This window comes from Caretta caretta, chromosome 7 (genome assembly GCF_965140235.1).
Source record: "Caretta caretta isolate rCarCar2 chromosome 7, rCarCar1.hap1, whole genome shotgun sequence".
Classification (NCBI taxonomy): domain Eukaryota; kingdom Metazoa; phylum Chordata; order Testudines; family Cheloniidae; genus Caretta; species Caretta caretta.
The window spans coordinates 98,218,411-98,241,800 of record NC_134212.1 but is presented as its reverse complement, the minus strand read 5'-3'; the positions used below and the strand labels follow the sequence as shown (position 1 = coordinate 98,241,800).

General features: G+C 43.3%; 1 long non-coding RNA gene across 2 annotated transcripts in view; it reads left to right on the top strand.

Moving 5' to 3' along the window:
* LOC125640342 (uncharacterized) overlaps positions 1-7,668 on the top strand; it is a 77,586-nt gene extending 69,918 nt beyond the window's left edge. For both annotated transcript variants that reach the window (XR_012669404.1, XR_007357768.2), the window contains 3 exons: positions 272-397; positions 1,845-1,959; positions 2,573-7,668. This is a non-coding gene — a long non-coding RNA (uncharacterized LOC125640342). The remainder of the gene's footprint in view (positions 1-271; positions 398-1,844; positions 1,960-2,572) is intronic.
* Positions 7,669-23,390: the final 15,722 nt, after the last annotated feature.

The window sequence follows — 23,390 nt, the reverse complement described above, 5'->3', positions numbered from 1 at the left end:
TCTGTATTCATTTCATTTGCTTATTCTGCAGGAGGCCTGTTTCCTGCACTACAGAGTGAAAAGGATTTCCTTGTTGAAATGTCACCATAACAAACACCTGCACACTATGTACTGTGGCTTTGTTGTGTTTTCTTTTAACCCTTGAGTGGCTTTTTGATTTTTTTAAAGAGTTAAAATGGGCTGCCCCCCAAATTTTGTTTTGAGGTCTAAAGAGGCTAGAATACTGGTTTTAGCCTTTGTTTTTCATTTTCACATGTCTCTGACTATCTAGGTTCAATCAGAAATAGCACATTATTGCAAGAAAGACTGTTCTCATGGTGTTTGCATCCTGCCTGGAACCACTGGACATCTGGGAAGGAGGAAGCCTTTTCTTACATGACTCCAGCAGATGCAAAAGGTATGGATGTAACTTAGATAAGGTATGTAACTTATCTGAATCCTGGAGGCTTACGGTATTTACACCCATCCCTACCTAGAGGCACAATCCTGCTAACACGTATGCATATGACAATGAGGCTATTCACAAATAAACTTATTCACATGCTTTTCTGTGAGTATGCAAGCAAACTGAGGTGTCACAGAAACACCACAGGCAGTTTGAGGTAACCCAACCTGCCTTGTATACTCTCAAAACCTCAACAAACAGCTCCAGGTCCCTATGAGTGGAATCAAAACCTGTAAGCAGGCACAAGACTTCATTGAAGTATCTGAGTAAGACCATTTAAGTTGTACCCTCAGGACCAATCATGAGCTGCACTGGGACAATTTTTGTCCTCAGTATTTTACCTTACTGTTGAAGCTCTGTACTGGCTGACAGTTGAGATGGGAGTCACCTACACTAGCAATTTTTTACCCTTTATTACCAGTGAGCAGCCCTGTACCCATGGAAGCGCTCGTAAAGACCCGAAGCAGGTGTTTTCACCACCAACTATGTCATTTAGCCCTGCTGCAACAGTGGAAGTTTTTAAGGGAAAAAAGGCTCAAGGAGACATAGCCTTGGTGTCTGGCCTTGAACTTGATTCTGACTCATAGGGTACACTACTGCTTTGACAACCATGGTTTTGACATGTCTGTGCTTAGATCCTACTGTGATTAGCACCTTAAAAATACCGTAGATAAAAACCATCCCACCTGGTTCCCAAGTGGATAGTGTGGGTAAGTGAAACTGGTGTTGAAAGGCATTTGCTTAAGAAATTGCGATGATGTTCATTAGCATTAGGCTGATCCAGTTATACAATTCTCAGCAGTCAGGGAACACTGATTTTTGTTCTTGTATATGCCTGGAAGGTGGGAAGCCTCATGAAAAGCTAGAGATAGGGCTGGTCTGCATCTAAAATTTAGGTTAACTTAGAGACACAACTGTAGTGTCTGTAGTGTAAACAAGCCCTAAGACTCCCTCCCTCCCTATTGCACAAATAAAGCTTTTTCCTGCAGTCTGAATGTTGGTAAATATAACCTTGAGGCCATCCACACCTGCTGTTTGGGTTTAGGCATTAGCAAAGAATTCAGTCTGGCTGGTCATTAACTTTGCACAGAATAAGCGACTTTAGAAAGCAGAACTTTATCAAGGCAGATTATCGAACAGGCCTTTAAATCTGTACTTATAATTTTTCATGTTGATGACATTGGACATGAACATTTTGGGTGCCAAAATATTCAGAATAGCAAGATCAGCGTGCCTACACACGTGCTATTTTCACATACAGCGCTGAGGTTAGATATGTCAGAAAACATGAGCGCCCAAAATTGGGGGTCTGAATGTGTAAGCAGGGTTGAGGACACTTTCAAAACCAAAGCCAGACGTGTGTTCTCATAGCATCATTCTCCTTTCTGTCTGTGCTCAGGGTATGAGAAAAAAGCTGCAACATACAAAACACAACTGGGAGGTTACTGATTAAAAGTGAAGAATACAAGACAGGAACAACTGTTAGGCTGGGCAGTTGTTGAAGATAATTCAAGGTGAGCTAAAGTTCCCTAGCTCACCTATAGTACAATGTGTTCTCAGCGCAGAGCCAAGCAAGCCATCTGATTGTTGAATTAGATTTATGCAGTAAAAATATCAATTGTTTGCAAATGTCCTGATTTGAAAAAGGAAATGTTCAAACCTTATTTTATAATTTTACTGAGAGATTTAAACTGGCTGCAGTTACAGGCAGCCTTGCAACACATATAAATGTCTAAGTGTAAGTCCGTTACATTGTATTACATTTTTATGCCATTCAGTGTCTTAGAGAAGGGGGAAATGTAAGGCCTGGTCTTAAGAGGTGCTGAGCTGCTTCATTCCCCAGGGACAATCAGCATCTTGCAGAATTGTGCCCTTAATTTGCCCGCAAAGTATTTCTTCAAAGAGAGTTTTAAAATGGCAAAACAAAGTTATCCAGTTCTCTAATAGGAATGACACAGTTAAGCTCCCCTTGCTGACTTATCTGTGCTGTAACTGTGAAATAAAGCACATGAACATATGGGACCTCAGGCAGGGAAATTGGGTACTTGCTATGTAACCTTCACAAATCAGTTCATTTCTCTCTCTGTCTCTCTCTCTCTCTCTCTCTCTCTCTTTTTTTTTAAATAGCATCTGAAGGAAGCTGAATTGAACAGCAAGTAAACAAATGAGAAGAACACCCCACCCTTCCTCTTATTTGAAGGCTGTGCAATTAATGGAGAATGTGATCAGCCAGTCCTTCCCTTGCTGCCAGGACAAACTCTTGTTAATTCACGTTGCCAGTGTTCTACAGAGCAACAGCAGCACTTGCCCTTCCGCTTGCCTTTTGGTTGGACAGCCAGTGGCACTGCACAGGGAGAAAGTAAGACACAATGGATCTGAATCTCACACCTGGGTGGTGTGAATGGGTGTTCTGCATACACTGTTGTGTTGTGGGAGGACAGGGTATCACTGCCATTTCGGTTGCTGCAGTAACTCCACTATGAACAAAAAACCTCTTCCCAGTCAGTACACAGAGAAGAATATGAAGAAGGTGTTTTGCAGTCCCTGCTATATTGTGCTGTTTGTTGTAATAACAGGATAAGTAACAGCCAGAAAAAGATGGAGCTGAGGGTTTCTCCACCCCCAAGTCTATTTATCCCTCTTGACCTCTAAGCATCACCTTTCAGATAGCCAGCTAACAGCATCTGTGAGCTGGAGTTTGTACCTTTTCCCTAGACCAAAATTATCCACCTTTTCAGAACACAATCGGTGAGATCTTCAGTTAGTGTAAATCAGCACAGATCAATTGATTTCAGTGCTCTGCACAAGTCTGGTGACTCGCATTGACTTCAGTAGAGCTAGCCAATTTACACCAGCTGAGAGTCTGCTCCCATAACACTAACTCTTTTAAATCTGTACGTGTAACCTCAGTTCTTCATTCAGTTCTTCCTGAGGCACAACTCCAGTTGAAGTCCATCAATTTTGCCCAAGTAAGGGCTGTTGTACACCAGAAAATTAAATTGACCCAGCTCTGTCGCTCAGGTTGTGAAAATCCACAGCCCTGAGCTGAGCTAAATTCTCCAGTAGTCAGTGCTAGGTTGATTGGAAGAATTCCTCCTAGCTCCTGCCTCTCCGGGAGGTGGCCTACCTTTGCAGACAGGAGAACCCCTTCCACTGGCATACGTAGTGTCTATGCTGAAGTGCTACAGCAGTGCGTCTGCAGCAGTGCTGTTGTGTTGCTGTAGCATTTCAAGTGTAGACAAGCCTTAAGTATGAAGTAAAGAAGACTTCAGGTTTGGGAGCCTTTTTTATTGTTATTCTTTAATTATATATCTTGTGAGTTGTTCACTTCTTGGATGTTTTTCCATATGAAAAGTTTTGCCTGACTCTGCATGCTCAAACAAAACCAGAACTACTGCCACAAGATCTGTGAACTCAGAGATACAACTGAGGACTCTCTGAGCCATTGAGAAGTCTCTCTGAATCTCTCTTTATGTCAAATTCAGACCCATGGTAATGCATCTGAGTGAGACATCTGCACAATTGGCTAGCTAGAGACAGGTACCAAAATATCTACCCTGTCTTCTGGCAGGCAGATTACATCACTATCCAAAGTATTGCACATTTCTGAACTAGTCTGACCTATCTTTTTTTTCAAGCCTATTGCTGTAAAATATGCTTCGACACACGCACTAAAAAAAAGCAACAAAGGTTTGTCTTGGGTTTCGGTTCTCTGGATAGAATATCCCCCAAACTGGAGATAGAACCTATACTACAGATTTAAGAGATTAAATCCTCAAGAGAGTCCTAATATGCACTGAGTGAATTCAAAGTCCAAAATACAAACTCCTGGCAGATAAGATTCACCTAAGGAGAGTTCCCAGGAAACAAAACGTCATTGCTCTGTTGGATGGGGGCAGAAGGAGGGGGAAGGAATCATTAGCTGAAAGCGTAAGCTGTCTGTGAAGACTTTATATGAAGAACTGATGTGTGGTGAATCAGTCCTGAAGCACTCTCTTGTGCAATAGGCAGTCAGTGGGAGGAACACACTGTCATTTCCCTGGGAACACCCGCAAGTAGCATCTTACCCACTTCGCTACAGTTGGAACACACCCCAAGGAGCAGAGCATGTAGGGCCCGACGTACACGTTGACTATCTTCCCATTTCACCGTGCAGGCAGCAGTACAGGAACGCCGTCTGAGCACTCTCCAGGATGTGGTGTATATCGGAGCAATTGTCAGACTGAAGTGCTGCTGTCTTGACTACCTTTCTATTAATAGAACAAATCAAAATGTTTTGAAGAACTGGAAAATATTGGATCAGAAGATTTGGCCTGTTTCTCAGCAAGTGGTTATGTTCCCTTGAGTGTGATTCATAGAACCCAAACTTCCTGCACTCGTCTCATGGACTGTTAGCTGCAAACATTTAGTCTTCCTTTAGTCCAAGGAAAATTTCAGTTCAATACAGAATACTGACAATACCGGTCATAATTGATTACAAGATATCTTAGATTTTCAGAGAGACCTTTTGAAAGCATTGCATGGGGAGAGTTTGACCACATGATTACTATTCCCATCAATGGTCAATGACACTTAAATATCCCATGGCTACAAAGTAGGGAACCCTTGCACCTTATATCTCATCTTTCATGAGAAAATGGAGGAACTTTGGGAAAGTCAGCAGCTGTTGGTAAAAATCACATCATGCTGTATTTTTAGAAATAGAAAGAGCCTTGCTTCCTTTTCTATAGAATCTTCCTTCACCATTTTACAGATACATTTTTATAAATTTCCAATCCTATACCTGTAGAAAAGGAAAGCAGGAAAGTGTTACAAGAGTTAGAAACATTAGAAACTTCCAAGAAAAAAAGAACTCATCAAGAAGTCCACTAAAATGATGGGTTCTAAATTAGCTGTTAACACTTAAGAAGGAGATTGAGTTATTATTGAGCAGATGTTCTCAGAGAGCTATCCACAATGTGCAGCGGCAGTCAAAAAAGCTAACAGTATGTTAGGAACCGTTAGGAAAGGGATAGATAATAACACAGAAGAGAACATGATGCCACTATATAAATCCATGGTATGCCCACACCTTGATTACTGTATAGAGTTCTGGTCACCTTGTCTCAAAAAAGATATCTTAGAATTGGAAAAGGTACAGTGAAAGGAATAAAAATGAATATAGGTATGGAACAGCTTCCATTTGAGGAGAGACAACTAAGATGGAATATCTTCAAGATCTATAAAATCGTGAATGGTGTGGAAAAAGTGAATAAGGAAGTGTTATTTACCCCTTCACATAACACAAGAAGCAGGGGTCACGCAATGAAATTAATAGCACATTTAAAACAAACATAAGGAAGTACTACTTCACAGTCAACCTGTGGAATTCTTTGTCAGGGGATGTTGTGAAGGCCAAAACTATAACAGGGATCAAAAAAGAATTAATTAAGTTAATAGAGGATAGATACATCAATGACTCTTAGCCAGGATGGTCAAGAATGCTACCCCATGCTCTGGGTGTCCCTAACCCTCTGACTGCCAGAAGCTGGGCCTGGATGACAGGGGATCACTCTGTAATTGCCCTATTCTGTTCATTTCCAGTGAAGAATCTGGCACCAGCCACTCTCAGAAGATAGGATACTGGGCTAGATGGACCACTGATCTGATCCAGTATGTCCATTCTTATTTTCTGAAACACTGTAGGGGCAAATGGAGGTGGGGGGTGGGAATTCCTTGGGATTAAAAGCCAAGATCAAAGCGTGCTCATGTTGCATCTCGGCATATAAAATACCAGATACACAAGCTGTCCATTGACTATCAAATATGTCAACTGTTCTAAAGAAACAAACTGTTCAAAGAATTATCCAAACAGCTTTAGCTTCATCAGGATCTACATCATCATGAATTGAATGGACTTCTTTGACTTAATAACATTACTTTATTGTGATGGCAACCCCTCTCCTCCTCTTTTTTTTTAATTCTTGTCATTAACAGGAATTCACCCAGATGTGCTGGTCTGGCTAAGCTGTGCTCAGTGTAGGACCAGGGACCATTAATGTCACTTTTGCATTTCCATTATCCTAAAACCAGCTGGAGGCTGGTCCAGCTCCTAGTTTAATTCGGTATATCTTGAATGTTTAAATTAGAGGAGCTGTGAGGTCATTTCAGCAGCCAGGGATTATCAGGCCTATGGATGTCCTGCCCAGGTCCCTTTTCCCCAGGGACCATGTAAGGATGTGGTGTGAAATTGCTATAGAAGTCCCAAAGCACCCACGGGGAATCCTCAGTGGGCCCTTAAATTGTAGCTTTGACTACTTTGCAAATATTAGACCTACATTTCCAGATAGATTCAGACTGCTCCTGTATCTGGTAACAACAGATGAGGCACAATGCTGTTCTCCTACAAAAAAAAACTGCATTAGAAGTGAACTGCAAAGGAAAAATCTGTTAGCAGTGTGAAGCATTGTCTGAATTAGAGAAATTTACTGTTTTTGTTCCTGTTAGAATGCTTGTAAAGCACTTTGTATCAACAGCCAGAAGTGCCCCCCAACACTTGATGTGCATGCCAGATATTGGTATCGTTTGGCTTCAAAGCTGTTTCAATCTCAACTGTTTCAGTTTTGGCGTAGATGAAGGTAGGTAGGGTGATAGCATAGGTAATTCAAATAATTCCCTTGGTACAGTCCTACGGTGAACCTGCGGCCGTTCAGAATCTACTGCTGTTCTAAAATGTTTTAGAAGGAAGAGCAAAACAGCACGGGTCAGATCACAAATCAGCATGGCAAAGGGGCCATAATGTACCCCTTAATACTTAAACCAGTTTTATCACACAGTCCACTATGAAGGGATCAATTCCTTAATGCAGACAGGCCTAAGACTCATCAACCTTTCCCCTCACTCCTTTACTGAGGACTGGTAAAGTAGTAAGTGTTTGCTTGTGATATCAATATTCCCTCAGTCCTCCAAAGAGCTCTCCATCAAAAATAGATAAGTCCAGAAAGACCTGATATTTATAACAATAGAAAAAATAGCAGAAGATTAAAAGAAACCATTCTGAGAATGCCTTTATATCTCCTAAAGGAGAAGTAAATGGTAGATTTTTCTTTTGCAGTTCACCTTGAAGATATGCAGGAAAATTTGTTGTTGTATGAATCACTTTCTTTATCTCTGCAAACTCTGTTCCTTTATTTCTGCTGCAAACATTTGCTAACTATAAATAAAAGAAATGTATTGACACTTGGGAGGGTCTGAGTTTGGAGAGTTTGTTCTTAGCAGCCAAATACAGGTTGCAGCTGGCAGTTAGGTGAGTGCCCATAATATGTTGATAAGCGTCTTTCTTTAAAAATGTACTTTGTACTTTTCAAATAACACAAGTGAAACAAAATCTGGCTCGTGGTAATTCAATTACTACTTTTGTTTTTTTGATTAACAAATTGAATAAGCCTGTCATAATGAGACAGATCATCCCACAGCTCCCTCCTATGGAGTTCTGGCACCTGTCTCTGAAGCATCTGGTGCTGGTCACTGTCAAAGACAGGATCCTGGATTGGATGGGCCTCAGGTCTGATCCAGTCTGGTAGTTCCTATGTTGTTATTCAATTGTTTCCACATAGCTTAAACAAAAGCACCTTTGCTCAAGATATATTTTGAGGTGGATCTGTTTCCTAATGAATATTGTCACCTACACTAAATGTCTGCCCCCCAATTTGTATTGACTTTGCCTCATTCCTGGATTGCAAAGAAACCTAAAATATGCCATTAATAACATACAGCTCTTTATTTTTTCAAGTAAAATGCATAGGAGCTCCCTGGAAATACTCTGATATTGCAATTTTGTGTGCATGACATAAGTTGTTTTAATTCTTTATTTATTTTATAGAGCATGGACTACATTTTCTATTGTATTCTGAATGCACTTAGCACAGCAGAGGAGGGGCCAACGAATCAGCCAGTTGCAGTTTAGAGCAGTGTGGGAGCTGTTCTAAACTGTACCAGCTGGCTATGGTCCCCTAGGGCCCATATGCTAGCTGCGAATAGTCGGAGCTTTGCTTACACTACTGGTGTATAAGTAAGGACAGAGTTTAGCCATATGAAATATAGATTTAGATGAGTTTTTCTTACTAGATCACACATTGCAGAAACGAACTACAGCCTGGCGCCGTTCAATATTAGATCTCCGCCAGCTGTTAGGCAGTCAAATAATGGGACTCCATCAAGTTTCCGTAAATCTCAATTTCCATCGTCACTGGGTTCCTGAAGTGCTGTAAGACTAGAACTAGAGAGTGGCACATACAGTATGTTTGTTGGGTTTAACATGCTGTAAGTCATGTATAAATTAATCTGCATTCAAAAACTAATGAAACCCCACTTTGTCCCTCCCCTTCCTTCCATGTAGTTGGTATTCCATGGGTGGGACTTGCCCAGGGAAGGAGAGAGCAGTGTCAGAGCATGACCTCTCTGTGCAGCATTATCCCCTTGGAAAACACAGACGAAGTGAGCTGTAGCTCACGAAAGCTTATGCTCAAATAAATTTGTTAGTCTCTAAGGTGCCACAAGTACTCCTTTTCTTTTTACAATATAGGTAGAAATTCATGCTGGGTGTAAAAGCACTGAGTTACACAGAGCTTTCTACTCATTGTGATTTTGGTTGCCCAGAGATAGTCTGGCAGGACAGTTATGTGCCTGCACAGGTAGGTACCCCAGAAATCCATAGACTGCTGCAGTTCCCCTAAGAGGAGATGCGGCAGGACTGCACTCCACACTACTCCTGTATTCTTTATGGTGACCGGCAGTCACCTTAAACCCTTGGCACTCTTCAGGGCCAGCAAGTCATTCCTCTTTAGCATCTGGTGCCTGTGTTTTGTGTAGCTGCAAAGCCATGGAAACATTCACATCCATTTTTTTCTCCTGTGAACTTTATCTTTGGGAGGAAACAACAGGGCCCCACGATTGTTAGGGTCTGATTTTTTTTCTTCAGAGGCTCTAAACAATCCTCCTCCCATTGATTTGAATTAATGTGATGTGTAACAGGCCTTGGAGATTTTAAATAATGGCTTTCTTCATTAAATGTATTCCCAAATTCCATCCTCTTGTCCTGGAATCAGAACACAGCTACTTTCTCTCTTCTCCCTACTCTAGGATACTGTCATCTCCCTGAGCAATTTGAAAAGAGTTCTGGGCCTATAAAACCTTGTAGTAATAGCCAACTGTCCCCTTCCAGCAGCCTTTATCTGTCTTACCCAAATCTGCAGCCTACACTCAATGTCCTTATTGCACTTTAAGGCAAATACCATCAATGCTTTTTCAAAGCTGTTGAGTGTTTCTGATTGGCATCCAACCACACCATCTGAGGAAGGCCACATGACATGACTTTGTCTGGATTTTCATACATCCTAAGCAGCTAAAATAACTGTGAAAGGGAATTCATCACTGAAGCAAGTCAGTTTCCAAGCTAGATGAATAGCAGACGGCTGTGAGCGCAGATAGGAGAATACCTGAGTCAGAAGGGTATTACACGGTTGTTACAGGAGCACAGTCACGCTGCTGTAATACTGCACAGCTAGCACTGAATGAGGGCATTGTCTGTACTCCCTGTGCCATTGGGGTACTGTGAGTTAGGGGAACATGTGACTGCTTTAACTTTTCTTTGCCCTATCATGAGATTAACTCTCCCCCATTCTTGAGCAGGGCTGAGTGGAATCTGAGGCTGGTTTCTGAGCTACCATGCTGAAGTTGTTTTAAGGCCTCCTCAGCCTGCCTTTCCTCAACCTGCCCTTGCAGTGAGCTCTTTGGGGCTGTGCTGCTGTTTGGACTGCAGAGGGAAGCAGCCCTCAGTAACTGAGGGGATGGTGTGGTGTTTCTGGCACATAGCCTGGGAGGAAGTGTGAAACATGAGGCCATGAATGCCAGCTGCCAGCCCAAGATCTGGGAAAACATAGAATCATAGAATATCAGGGTTGGAAGGGACCTCAGGAGGTCATCTAGTCCAACCCCCTGCTCAAAGCAGGACCAATCCCCAACTAAATCATCCCAGCCAGGGCTTTGTCAAGCCTGACCTTAAAAACTTCTAAGGAAGGAGATTCCACCACCTCCCTAGGTAATGCATTCCAGTGCTTCACCACCCTCCTAGTGAAAAAGTTTTTCCTAATATCCAAACTAAACCTCCCCCACCTCAACTTGAGACTATTACTCCTTGTTCTGTCATCTGCTACCACTGAGAACAGTCTAGATCTATCCTCTTTGGAACCCCCTTTCGGGTAGTTGAAAGCAGCTATCAAATCCCCCCTCATTCTTCACTTCCACAAATTAAACAATCCCAGTTCCCTCAGCCTCTCCTCATAAGTCATGTGTTCCAGTCCCCTAATCATTTTTGTTGCCCTCTGCTGGACATTTTCCAATTTTTCCACATCCTTCTTGTAGTGTGGGGCCCAAAACTGGACACAGTACTCCAGATGAGGCCTCACCGATGTCAAATAGAGGGGAACGATCACGTCCTTCTATCTGCTGGCAATGCCCCTACTTATACATCCCAAAATGCCATTGGCCTTCTTAGCAACAAGAGCACACTGTTGACTCATATTCAGCTTCTCGTCCACTGTAACCCATAGGTCTTTTTCTGCAGAACTGCTGCCTAGCCATTTGGTCCCTAGTCTGTAGTGGTGCATTGGATTCTTCTGTCCTAAGTGCAGGACTCTGCACTAGTCCTTGTTAAACCTCACCAGATTTCTTTTGGCCCAATCCTCCAATTTGTCTAGGTCCCTCTGGACCCCATCCCTACCCTCCAGTCTATCTATCTCTCCTCCCAGTTCAGTGTCATTTGCAAACTTGCTGAGGGTGCAATCAACTCAATCCTCCAGATCATTAATGAAGATATTGAATAAAACCAGCTCCAGGACCGACCCTTGGGGCACTCTGCTTGATACCGGCAGCCAATTAGACATGGAGCCACTGATCACTACCCGCTGAGCCCGACAATCTAGCCAGCTTTCTATCCACCTTATAGTCCATTCATCCAGCCCATACTTCTTTAACTTGCTGACAAGAATACTATGGGAGACCATGTCAAAAGCTTTGCTAAAGTCAAGGAATAACATGTCCACTGCTTTCCCCTCATCCACAGAGCCAGTTATCTCGTCATAGAAGGCAATTAGATTAGTCAGGCATGACTTGCCCTTGGTGAATCCATCCTGATCACTTTCCTCTCCTCTAAGTGCTTCAGAATTGATTCCTTGAGGACCTGCTCCATGATTTTTCCAGGGACTGAGGTGAGGCTGACTGGCCTGGAGTTCCCCAGATCCTCCTTCTTCCCTTTTTTAAAGATGGGCACTACATTAGCCTTTTCCAGTCTTCCAGGACTTCCCCCGATCGCCGAGAGTTTTCAAAGATAATGGCCAATGGCTCTGCAATCACATCCGCCAACTTCTTTAACACTCTCGGATGCAGCACATCCGGCCCCATGGACTTGTGCTCGTCCAGCTTTTCTAAATAATTCCGAACCACTTCTTTCTCCACAGAGGGCTGGTCACCTCCTCCCCATGCTGTGCTTCCCAGTGCAGTAGTCTGGGAGCTGACCTTGTTCTTGAAGACAGAAGCAAAAAAAGCACTGAGTACATTATCTTTTTCCACATCCTCTGTCACTAGGTTGCCTCCCTCATTCAGTAAGGAGCCCTCACTTTCCTTGACTTTCTTCTCGTTGCTAACATACCTGAAGAAACCCTTCTTGTTACTCTTCACATCTATTGCTAGTTGCAACTCCAAGTGTGATTTGGACTTCTTGATTTCACTCCTCCATGCCTGAGCAATATTTTCATACTCTTCCCTGGTCATTTGTCCAATCTTCCACTTCTTGTAAGCTTCTTTTTTGAGTTTAAGATCAGCAAGGATTTCACTGTTAAGCCAGGCTTGTCACCCGCCATATTTACTATTCTTTCTACACACTGGGATGGTTTGTCTCTGTAACCTCAATAAGGATTCTTTAAAATACAGCCAGCTCTCCTGGACTCCTTTCCCCATCATGTTATTCTCTCAGGGGATCCTGCCCATCGGTTCCCTGAGGGAGTCAAAGTCTGCTTTTCTGAAGTCCAGGGTCCGTATTCTGCTGCTCTCCTTTCTTCCTTGGGTCAGGATCCTGAACTCAACCATCTCATGGTCACTGCCTCCCAGGTTCCCATCCACTTTCGCTTCCCCTACTAATTCTTCCGGTTTGTGAGCAGCAGGTCAAGAAGAGCTCTGCCCCTAGTTGGTTCCTCCAGCACTTGCACCAGGAAATTATCCCCTACACTTCCCAAAAACTTCCTGGATTGTCTGTGCACCGCTGTATTGCTCTCCCAGCAGATATCAGGGTGATTGAAGTCTCCCATGAGAACCAGGGCCTGCGATCTAGTAACTTCCGTTAGTTGCCATAAGAAAGCCTCGTCCACCTCATCCTCCTGGTCCGGTGGTCTATAGCAGACTCCCACCACGACATCATCCTTGTTGCTCACACTTCTGAACTTCATCCAGAGACTCAGGTTTTTCTGCAGTTTCATACAGGAGCTCTGAGCAGTCATACTGCTTTCTTACATATAATGCAAATCCCCCACCTTTTCTGCCCTGCCTGTCCTTTCTGAACAGTTTATATCCATCCATGACAGTACTCCAGTCATGTGAGTTATCCCACCAAGTCTCTGTTATTTCAATCATATCATAATTCCTTGACTGTGCCAGAACTTCCAGTTCTCCCTGCTTGTTTCCCAGGCTTTTTGCATTTGTGTATAGGCACTTGAGATAACTCGCTGATTGTCATGGGTGAAAGAGTGTAGAGGAGGGATGGGAAGGAGGATGTGAAATGGAGGGGGGAGATGAGGCTGAGTAGGAGAAAGGAGTGAAGGAGACATGAGAGAGGTAAAAGGGCCACATCTATAACCTAGGATGGGATCTCAAAGAAATAAAGACAGAGGGTCAGATCTTGTTGTACAGCCAAGCTGTGCACGGTGCAAGTTAGGAGGGAGAAAAGCTCACCATTGCATCCCATTCAGGATTAAGCCTGGGCCTACGGTGTACAGGGCCAGTCCCCTGGCAGATGTTAGTACCTAAAGGCTGTTAAATTTATACCAAATGTAAAACCACCCCCAGAGGCTAAACCTGCAGCCATGACCTCCAGGCCATGCATTGCTCCCTTTGCTCTGACCACAGGATCTTACCCTGCTATGCTGAGAGCAGGGAGTGGTCTGATGTTAAGAGCCTCTGTGCTAGCTCTATGCCGCAGAGGATCCTCCTGGCAGTGGGTGATGATCTAGTTCCAGATGCAGAATGCCGTGGTGAATGAAAAAGAGCCAGAGGAGAGAATGAAGAGACAATGGTAATTTAGCTGCAGTGTCTGATGCACTAATACATTTCAATCATTAACAATTATAAAAGCCTTCTGTGAGATTCTGAGCATGGCACCCCTCGTAATAACAATGTACAGAACAGGCGAAAAGACACAAAAAAATAATCATGACAGAAACAAGCTGCATATGTCAATGTGTATCAAACCATGTACCTAACAGAAAAATGTCTGTAGTGGATGTAGCTAGAAACACCCACTGCAGAGATAATTAAACTGCAGATACTAGGCTAGATTTTCCCCAGAGCTAACATTTTCTAGAACTGGCCTAGCTCTCTGATTGCTGTGGAGTTTGTGTTTGCAAGTTTGTTCTTGGATTTTGAACCTGTAAATATGAATTGCAGGTGCAAATCAAAGTACTTCCACCTCTAACTGCCTGATTTGCACCACAACTATGTAACTAAAGCACAAATACTCTGATTTGCACCTGTGGCTGAATTGTGGTACAAACTGCACCCCAAACAGGGTGGCTGGGAATGTGACCACTATTTCAAGGAAGATGGGGCGCACTGCACTTCCAAACATATGGCAGCACGTCTGTCAGAGCTTCTTGCAGTCACGGTAAAAGGATTACATTACTTATTCCTAAAACGAAGCCACTTATGGAGTAGAAGACACAGCAGATTAGGCTAAAACTGAGGAATACAATATCCAATTGAAATTAGGAGGGAATTAGGGAGGCAGAACATAATTACCTAAGAAGGAAATTGGCCAGGACACCATACGAGTGTTAACATTGGAACTGTGTGAAATGCAGCAGTCTGTTTGTAAAAAATCCTTGCAAATCCCATTTTTGCTCTGTGGTGTTCCTTGCTTTCAGTATAAAAGTACAGACAAGCTAGAGCTGGTCCAAAAACTGGGAGGAATTTTTCACTTGTCAATGTTTTTTGTCAAAACATTTCAATTTTTTTTAACCAGCTGTAATACAAGCTTCAAATTTCAAAGAGAAAGAGCCCAAACTGCTGTGTTTTGCCTCATAGCAATCTGAAACCATGCAGAATGACTGAGTTTTGTATGGCATCCAAACGCTGGTAAATATGTCCTGTATTTCAAATTGGGAAGAAACCAAGTCAGAGCATTTCCCCAGATTATTAGGGTTGCTGCCTCTGAGGTACAAAAAAATGGGGTATCCGGAATGATCTTGAGCCCATAAAACTTGACAGCTGGTAGTGTGCACTGAGCACTCTTACTGATTTCCCAGTGCAGCTACCTCAAAAAAAGGAATAATGCTGGGAAAACCTGGATAGGTGGCAACCCTGCCGGTCATAAGTTCCCTCATGAAAATTCTACATGGCTCTGTAGGACCCCTAACTTTTGCCAAAAGTGTCATAGGATCTATAATAACCACAAGGTTATTACAAAGGTTTGCCTAGCCTGAGTGCAAGGCACATGATGGCCGAGTGTTTTCGGGAACAGGGCCTATTCGGTTGACAAAGTTCCATCTGAATTGATAGATGTAACATGGCCCTCTAGTGGCCATTTGGCATAAGTGAACAAAACTAGTGCAGGTTTCAGAGTAACAGCCGTGTTAGTCTGTATTCGCAAAAAGAAAAGGAGTACTTGTGGCACCTTAGAGACTAACCAATTTATTTGAGTGCAGTACCATATCCAGTGATGATTTGGAAAGATTGTCTGATACTGGATTTTTATGTTTGCTTTGTATATTAGTGTTGCTCTAACAATGCTATAGTGAGAGCTGCTAATTCCATTATAAGACCCTTCCTTTCAGATGCATATAGATGATGTTTTGGGGGAAAGGCATTTTCCACCAACTCATTATTCCAAAACAGAATTTTTTTTACAATGAGGAAATATAACAGTGCTTTATCAGGATGAACCCAAAGTGCCTGAGGGGTAGGGAGGCTGTTTATTACACAACATATTTGAATACCAGTTTACAGAAGAATATTGGAGTTGGGAGGGGGAAACCTAGAGATTAAATATCCCTCTTTGGGGAGTCTAAGCAGCTTTGCTGGTGGGGCCTAACATAGCAAAAGGTAACAGGCCCCTTTTGCCTGTCCCAGGCTTGCAGAGGAAATGAAAAAATTAGGGGCCCAGTCCAAAGCCCATTAAAGTGAATGCCTCTGCCCTGTGCTGCATCCCATTTCCTGAAGAATGAGCTATCTATATAATGGGAGGCAAAGCAGACACTGAAACTATGCCTATCCTTGTATTTTGCATTTTTCCTTTCTATGGAAACCTTGGTGGATTGGCATTTACCTTCCTCCTCAACTGGCTCACTCCCTATGTCTTGTTCCTTTTCCCCATCTATCTTTTATATGTTCCCCCCAGTTACACTCTGCCGTCTATTCTCTCTCACGGACAAAAGCTAATGTACTATACTCACTAGTGGAGTACAAGCAGAAGAATTTATAAAAACAAATGCTGTGGTTTGAACTATATTTTCAATTTCTAGTTTCCTCTATTTCTTCTCCTGAGACCCACAAACACCCCTCTCTTGCCAAAACCATGTGGAGCTAGATGCTGATAAAGTATCTGTGATGGATATACGACAGGTAAATCAGGTTAGATGGTCTGCATTCGGACAATGTGCAAATTATTATTACAAGAACAAAAAGCTATTTTTTCCCACTGAAAACTTATTTTCACTTCTAGTGAAAGGGGTAAAAACACTCAAGTTAACAGTGAGTAATTCCAAAAGACAGATTTTGATGAAGACCTGTGCAGTGTTGTTCTAGCCATGTTGGCCCCAGCATCTTAGAGCGATAAGGTGGGTGAGGTAATATCTTTTATCATCAAGCTCTTCTTCTTGATGAGGTTGTGGCATTTGTACACAGCCAAGTCACTCATAGTGGAATAATACATGATAGGCTGCTGAGACACTCATAGGAATATTCCTTTGGAGGGTTTCTTGTGACCTCATACAACACAATTGCGTTATGATTTTGCCAGAAGCTGTAGATGTAAATAATTCTTTGTTTTACTGCTTCTTGTGTTTTGCTGTTGTTATTCAGCGTATTGATCCGTGAGTGGCTGTCACAATGCAGTCTTGTTTCTCTGCAACAGCTGGTGATAGTTTCTCATACTGTACCAGGACAAGCAGATCCACTTGCACTGAAATTCTAAAGTCTTGGGTTTAAGGAGAAGATCAGAGTCCATTTTTCTGAAAACAGATCAGTGATGTATTTCCCAGAGCTCTGATGCAGTGATGATTTTAGAGACTTGCTAGTTGCCTTACCAGTAGAGAAGAAAAGACTATCAGTTTGCTTACTTCAGTGTGCAGGAATCATGTTATTTCCTGTAGCAGTGGTTCCCAAACTAGGGGCACTGCTGGTTCAGGGAAAGCCCCTGTTGGGCCTGGGCAGTTTGTTTACCTGCCGCGTCTGCAGGTTCGGCCAATCGCAGCTCCCCCGGCCGCCCTTCCCGCAGCCCCCATTGGCCTGGAGTGGTGAACCACGGCCACTGGGGGCTGCGATAGGCTGAACCTGCATACGCAGCAGGTAAACAAACCAGCCAGGCCCGACAGGGGCTTTCCCTGAACAAGCGGTGCCCCTAGTTTGGGAACCACTGTCCTATAGTGAGTATAAGGAAGTACAACTGAAGAGTACTGATATGATGAGTTAACTATATTTGTTTACCTTGGATTAAAATTGGCAAGTGTTTAAGGACCTCCACTGTGGTGTAGTGTATAAGATTTGGTTCAGCATCTGGTGGATTGCATTTATTTCAGAGCAATATGTGACATCTGTAAAGCAACTTTAACTCAAGGATCCTGAAAAGTTCCACAGTCTGTGAAAACCCATTTTAAATTATTCAGGAATTATTTTATCCCTTAGCGAAATAAAGACCCACTTGGGTGGAAGGCAACAGCCATTAAACACCACTTAGCAACCGTACCAGACAAAAATAAGCTATATTAAGTAGTTACCCAAATGTACTTCAGCCAAGACATAAGAGTGACTACCCCTATGTTAGCAGATAGACTCTGTAATCTCTGCAAATCTTCAGGCCTTTAAGTATGATCCAAAAGAAAGCAACCACCTATGCCTGGACACCAGTAGCTGATTCAGAGGGAGCAGTTTTACCTGAGTTGTAGTAGTGTGCAAAGGAGAGCAGGGGGCAAGGAACTTCCTCTCTTAACACCTCCCTATAGTGTGAGACACAGTCTTGGTCCTTGCTCTTAAGAGGCCTTCCTAGTACCCTTCAGAGTGCAAACACCTCACTGCTCTAGCCAGCAGAGGTGGTCAAGGATATGCTACTCTGCCCTGAGAAATGGTTCAGCATTTACACTTCTCCTTGGCATCAAAAAGGTACAATCCCTCCTGGAACCACCCTAGCACAGGGCTGTGGATAGCTTACACTGCCTGGCTCTGAGTCACTAACAGTATGTTTACACTGCAGCTGTGAGCAAGCCTCCCAGCCCTGGTAGACAAACAGGTACTAGTAGAGCTTGAGCTAGCATGCTAGCAGTGTGGCTGTTGTGGCTCCAGAGGAGACTCAGACTAGCTACCCAAGCTCAGAGCCAGGGGGTTGGGTGGGCCTGAAAGCCCAAAATACTGCTCAAGCCACAACGTCCACACTGCTATTTTTAGCTTGCTAGCTCAAGCCCTGCTAGCATGCGTCTGTCTACCCAGGTGCGGAGGCTCACTCCCACTAGCTGTGTAGACATTTCTGAACACTACACGCTGCAGGACCCTGGGTTTACTGCAGCCTAACCCTGCTAAACTCTTATGAGGACATTCAAATGCATCATTCTAGATGTAGGTGGCATATAGCTGGAGGCTGGTAATGTGTTGAGGCCTCCGAATCCAAAGAACGTCATGCCCAAGTTCATATTTTGAACTTTTGTTGATTAAAATCTTTCAAGGTCATATTTTTGGAACAATAGAGTGTGTTTCAGGGGGAACAAATGCAGTATTTCAAAGCCTGGCTTACCAGGGCAATCTGAGACACAACAATGAAGTTCATGTTAAGAAACTGAATGCAGCTTGTACTTCTGTAATTCCTTCTCCTAACATTTTGTGAGACATTCTATTAAAAAATAATCATTTCCCTCTTGTAATGTTAATTCTGTATCTTGCTGTGTGCTATTAAATAGCTGCTATATTCCACCTCCCCCCAAAAGCAGCTGTAGTTGAATTGGGAGGGAGGAAAGGGAAATGATTCTTTTATGTGTATGCAAACACAGAGAGAATATATGACAGCATGGGGTGTTATAAAGGTTTTATTGATGGCAGCCTAGGATGGCTGCATTACTCATGAGCATTAAAGGCATGGGCAATTTCTGAAGGTCAACCCAGACTTATGGTAATAAAGTCTTTATGAACATCCTATTCCATCCTGTTTGCAGAGGTGGTGTTGGTGGAAGGTACAAGCTATTGAGCTTCACAGAGCTTTTCTTCAAGTCTGAAAAAGGAAAATAGAGTGTCAGAGCTAAATACAAGTGAGGACGGATTATTAAGCAGAAGGGGTTAACACATGTTGTGGGATACACTGGTTTTCTTCCCCAAACCTGAAGAAGAGCTCTGAAAAGTTTGAAAGCTTGCACATTTCACCAACAGAGGTTGGTACAATAAAATATATTACCTCACCTACTTTTAGGGACTGTAGGTCTTGAACACTGGTTCACGGGATTATTAGGCACTAGTAAGCGCTAACCTCACATCCAGTGACCTGCTAATGGCGGTCAGAATAGAAGCTGAACTCTGGAAGAGGACTCCAGTCCTGGGAGCTGATTGGCAGAAAATTGCGGGCTGTGCTGGGTTCCCAGTTTCTATTTAAACCAAGCACATAACAGGAAGTTGTCCATGCAACTTGATTCTCTGTATTTAGGGCTGCCTGCCCTGCCATATCTGCTCCCACTGCCTGACTGTGATCTCCTGGTAACCTGATCTTGCCTGACTCTTGGTTTTGCCCTCTGGCCTGTCTTGGACTTTGACCTCCTGGTGTCTGAACTGCCCTGACTCCTGCTCTGGCCACCAGTCAGCCTGCCCATGTCCTGATCATGACACCTACCTTGTCTCTCTCACATTTCAGCCTGAATTTTGTTTATGCCATCTATTTTAATGGTAAACTATTTGGAGAATTATCATAAATAATAATACTTTGAACTTCTCTAGCCCCTTCCATGTGAAGATCTCAAAGTATTTTATAAACCTTAACAAAAGAAGAATCATGCTATTATCTCCATTTAACAGATGGGGAATCTGTAGACCAGTGAAGTTAATTGGCATGTCCAAAATCACAATGTGAGCATGGGACAGAGCCAGAAAATGAACCCCAACATGATGCTCACTTGTGGAGCTTAGCCCCAGGACAATGCTTCCTATATGTGGGAGAGTTTAGCATTTTTACTAATGCACTGGAGAGTTCAACATTTTCCTAGGTGCTATTTTTCATATTCTTCCATCTGGAAAGTTCTGTGTTGGCCCAAACTCTACCCATAGGAAACCTAACCCTCGGGCAGAGAGCCCTAACAATAGGAACCCTAATCCAAGCTCCTAGTACCCTATCCATAGGAAACCTAACCATAACTTGAAGGGCCGTGCCCATAGGAAGCCTAACCCTAGTGTAGGGAGCCCTACCCATAAGAATGCTAACCCTAGCTTGAAGTACCCTACCCACAGGAATACTAAACCTACGGCAGGGACCCCACCCATTGGAACCCTAATGATAGCTCCAAGTGCCCTACCCATGGGAACCTTAATGCTAGGGTGGGGAACCCTAAACATAGGAACCCTGACCCTAGGGCAAGGAGACCTCCCCATAGGAATTCTACCCTAGGAACCCAAACCCTAGGGCGGGAAGCCCTACCTTTAGGATCCCTTACCCTAGTTCCAACTGCCCTTTGCATAGGAACACTAACCCTAGTTCCAAGCGTCCTACACATGGGAACCCTAAACCTAGCTCCGAGTGCCCTACTCATAGGAACCCTAACCCTATGGCAGGGAACCTTACCCATAAGAACCCAAACCCTAGCTCAGCCTCCAAGTGCCCTACCCATAGGAACCCTAACCCCATGACAGGGATCCCTAACCCCCTGACAGAGAACCCTAACCCATAGGGCTGTGAATGCCCTACCCCTAGGAACCCCAACTTTAGCTCCAAGCACCCTACCCATAGGAACCCTAATGCTATGGCAGGGAACCTTACCTGTAGGCACCCTAACCCTAGCTCCTAGTGCCCTACCCATTGGAACCCTAACCCTATGGTGGGAAACCACAGGGTTCCTATGCATGGGGTTCCCTTGACCAATGTAATTTTTAGTCCCTGCTTTTAGAGGATGCATACCAGTGAGGGGGAAAAGAAAACATTTTTGTGGTGGGTTATTTTTATTTAAAAGTTGAGCTGCTAGGAAGCTGCTGAGAGGTGTGCAGTGGTTGGGATGGAGGAGTGGGTGCAGTGCAGATATGGAGGCCAAAGGCCCCAAATAGATACAGATTTATTCCATGGTGAAATAAAGATATACAGTACTGTGTAAATACTGCTAATACAGCAGAAATATATTTACTAGAGTAACAAGTAAATATCAATATTTTAATGATGCTCACTCTGTGGGTATATAATTAATAATTGTTTTTTCATATTTTATGGTATGTCTTAGATCGGTGCTTGAATTCAAATGCGAGCAGTGCAATCCTGGGAGGTGCTGAGGGCCCTCAACTCTCATCCTAAGCAATGAGCCTTCAGGTATTCTTGAGAGTTCTGGACCCTGTGGAAGATCCAGCACTAAATGGCTGTTTCTGGTTAACGATAAGCTGCTATACTGTGCTCAGAGTGAGACTAACAATAGTACCAAACTGAAGTGGGCTTGTGATATACACAAATGTTTAAAGGGAGGCTGCCCAACCCACTGCTCATGATGGTAATAGGGGTAAAAAGCTAATCTAACCCTTCACCCCTCATTTTCTGAGGGTTTATTTCCACAGTGCTTTAGTCCACGCCAGAGAGGTGTACATCTTTGTCCACACTCGCATGTCGTTCACTAACTGGCCTGTGTGGACCATGCTGGTGTGCCCTGTAATTTAGGGAACTCTTAGTATGCCCCAGAAGAGTCCATACAGACCAGTTAGTGCATGACATGCGAGTGTGGACAAAGATGTACACCTCTCTGGTGTGGACTAAAGCACCATGTAGAGAAGTCCTCATACACTATGTGAAACTCATTGTTAAGGCCTTAAGAAGAAATACAGAGGTGAAGAACGAATAATACCTTATCTACATTTCTACTCTCCTTTTCCCCTCTGCTACATATTGATTACCATAGCACTGTATTAAGATTTCTGAGGGCTTTATATCAACACATCTCATCTTTCTTACATTCCTGTCTCCTTCCTCCTTTATGCAGCAAAACAGCTGTATTGCTGTCACTTTATATAACAGAGTGCACGGAGGAACCTTGATACTCGATAAGGAAGGCTGTGAAAGCCGCTGCCAAGCTAGTCTGTATTGTGACAGATGAGGAAACGGGAAATGGAAAAGTTTTGAAATATTGTCTTGTGTGCTGCCTTTCGTGCATTTCTGAGTTACTGCAATTACTTTGTTTAGGAGAGTCTGAACGAGGTGAAATGTAGCCAGAATGCTAATTTTAATAAGGAAGTAGTTCTCTTTGGATTTAATTTCTAATTCCACATGCAGTTCGTACAAGCCCCTTTCTCTAAGACTTTATGGAAAGCTTGCAGCGCTATATGGGGTAGGGAACAGTAAGTAAATGTGGATATTTGTTGGGGGCATTTATTGCACGTCTTGGAAGCCAGTTTTCTGTACTGTTGTGTTCATTACTTCTTGATATTTTCATTGTGTTTCCCTATATTCTTGAGCCCTATCTTTTTGCGAAAAGTAAGCAACAGGGCAACTTCTCCTCCCGCCACTCCCTAGGACACATAGAATCATAGAATATCAGGATTGGAAGGGACCTCAGGAGGTCATCTAGTCCAACCCCCTGCTCAAAGCAGGACCAATCCCCAATTTTTGTCCCAGATCCCTCCATGGCCCCCTCAAGGATTGAACTCACAATCCTGAGTTTAGCAGGCCAAAGTTCAAGCCACTAGGCTATCCCTCTCCCGACATGCTGCCATTTCTCCTTTTTTCCATTTCCCCCTCTCTTCTTTTCTTGTCTGTTCTGCTTTTTCTTTTCTTGTCTTTCTGTTTTTCTCTGTATTTTTTTTTTGCTTTCATTTTTTATCCATTTCTTGGTTTTGTTTCCCTCCCTCAGTTGTTCTCTTCTTTCTGCCTTGTCAATTCCCTATTCATCAGAAAGTTATCTGTTGCTCTGGGCAGGAGTGTCCACAAGAGAAGAGAATGCACCTAGCCACAGGAGCCACGCTTATGTGCTACCACAGCCCTAAGAGGGGTAGGGGATGGCTCTTCATTAGTCTAAATGTACATTGGGCATGTCTACTAAAACATGGGAGGTCTCATAAGATGAAAAAGGCAGCCTTCATGGAAACTGTCTGACTTGGACCTCAAGTTTCATCGTCAGCCCATGTTGCTTTTAGGAGGATGCCTTTGAGATGGAGGGTACAGAAAATGATAGCAGTGGTATAGTCCAGGGCTGGTGAATTAGTGTGAGAATGGGCAGAGATGGCAGTTGTGTGACACTGGAAGAAAATGCTCAAAGAATAATAGAGGAAGCAG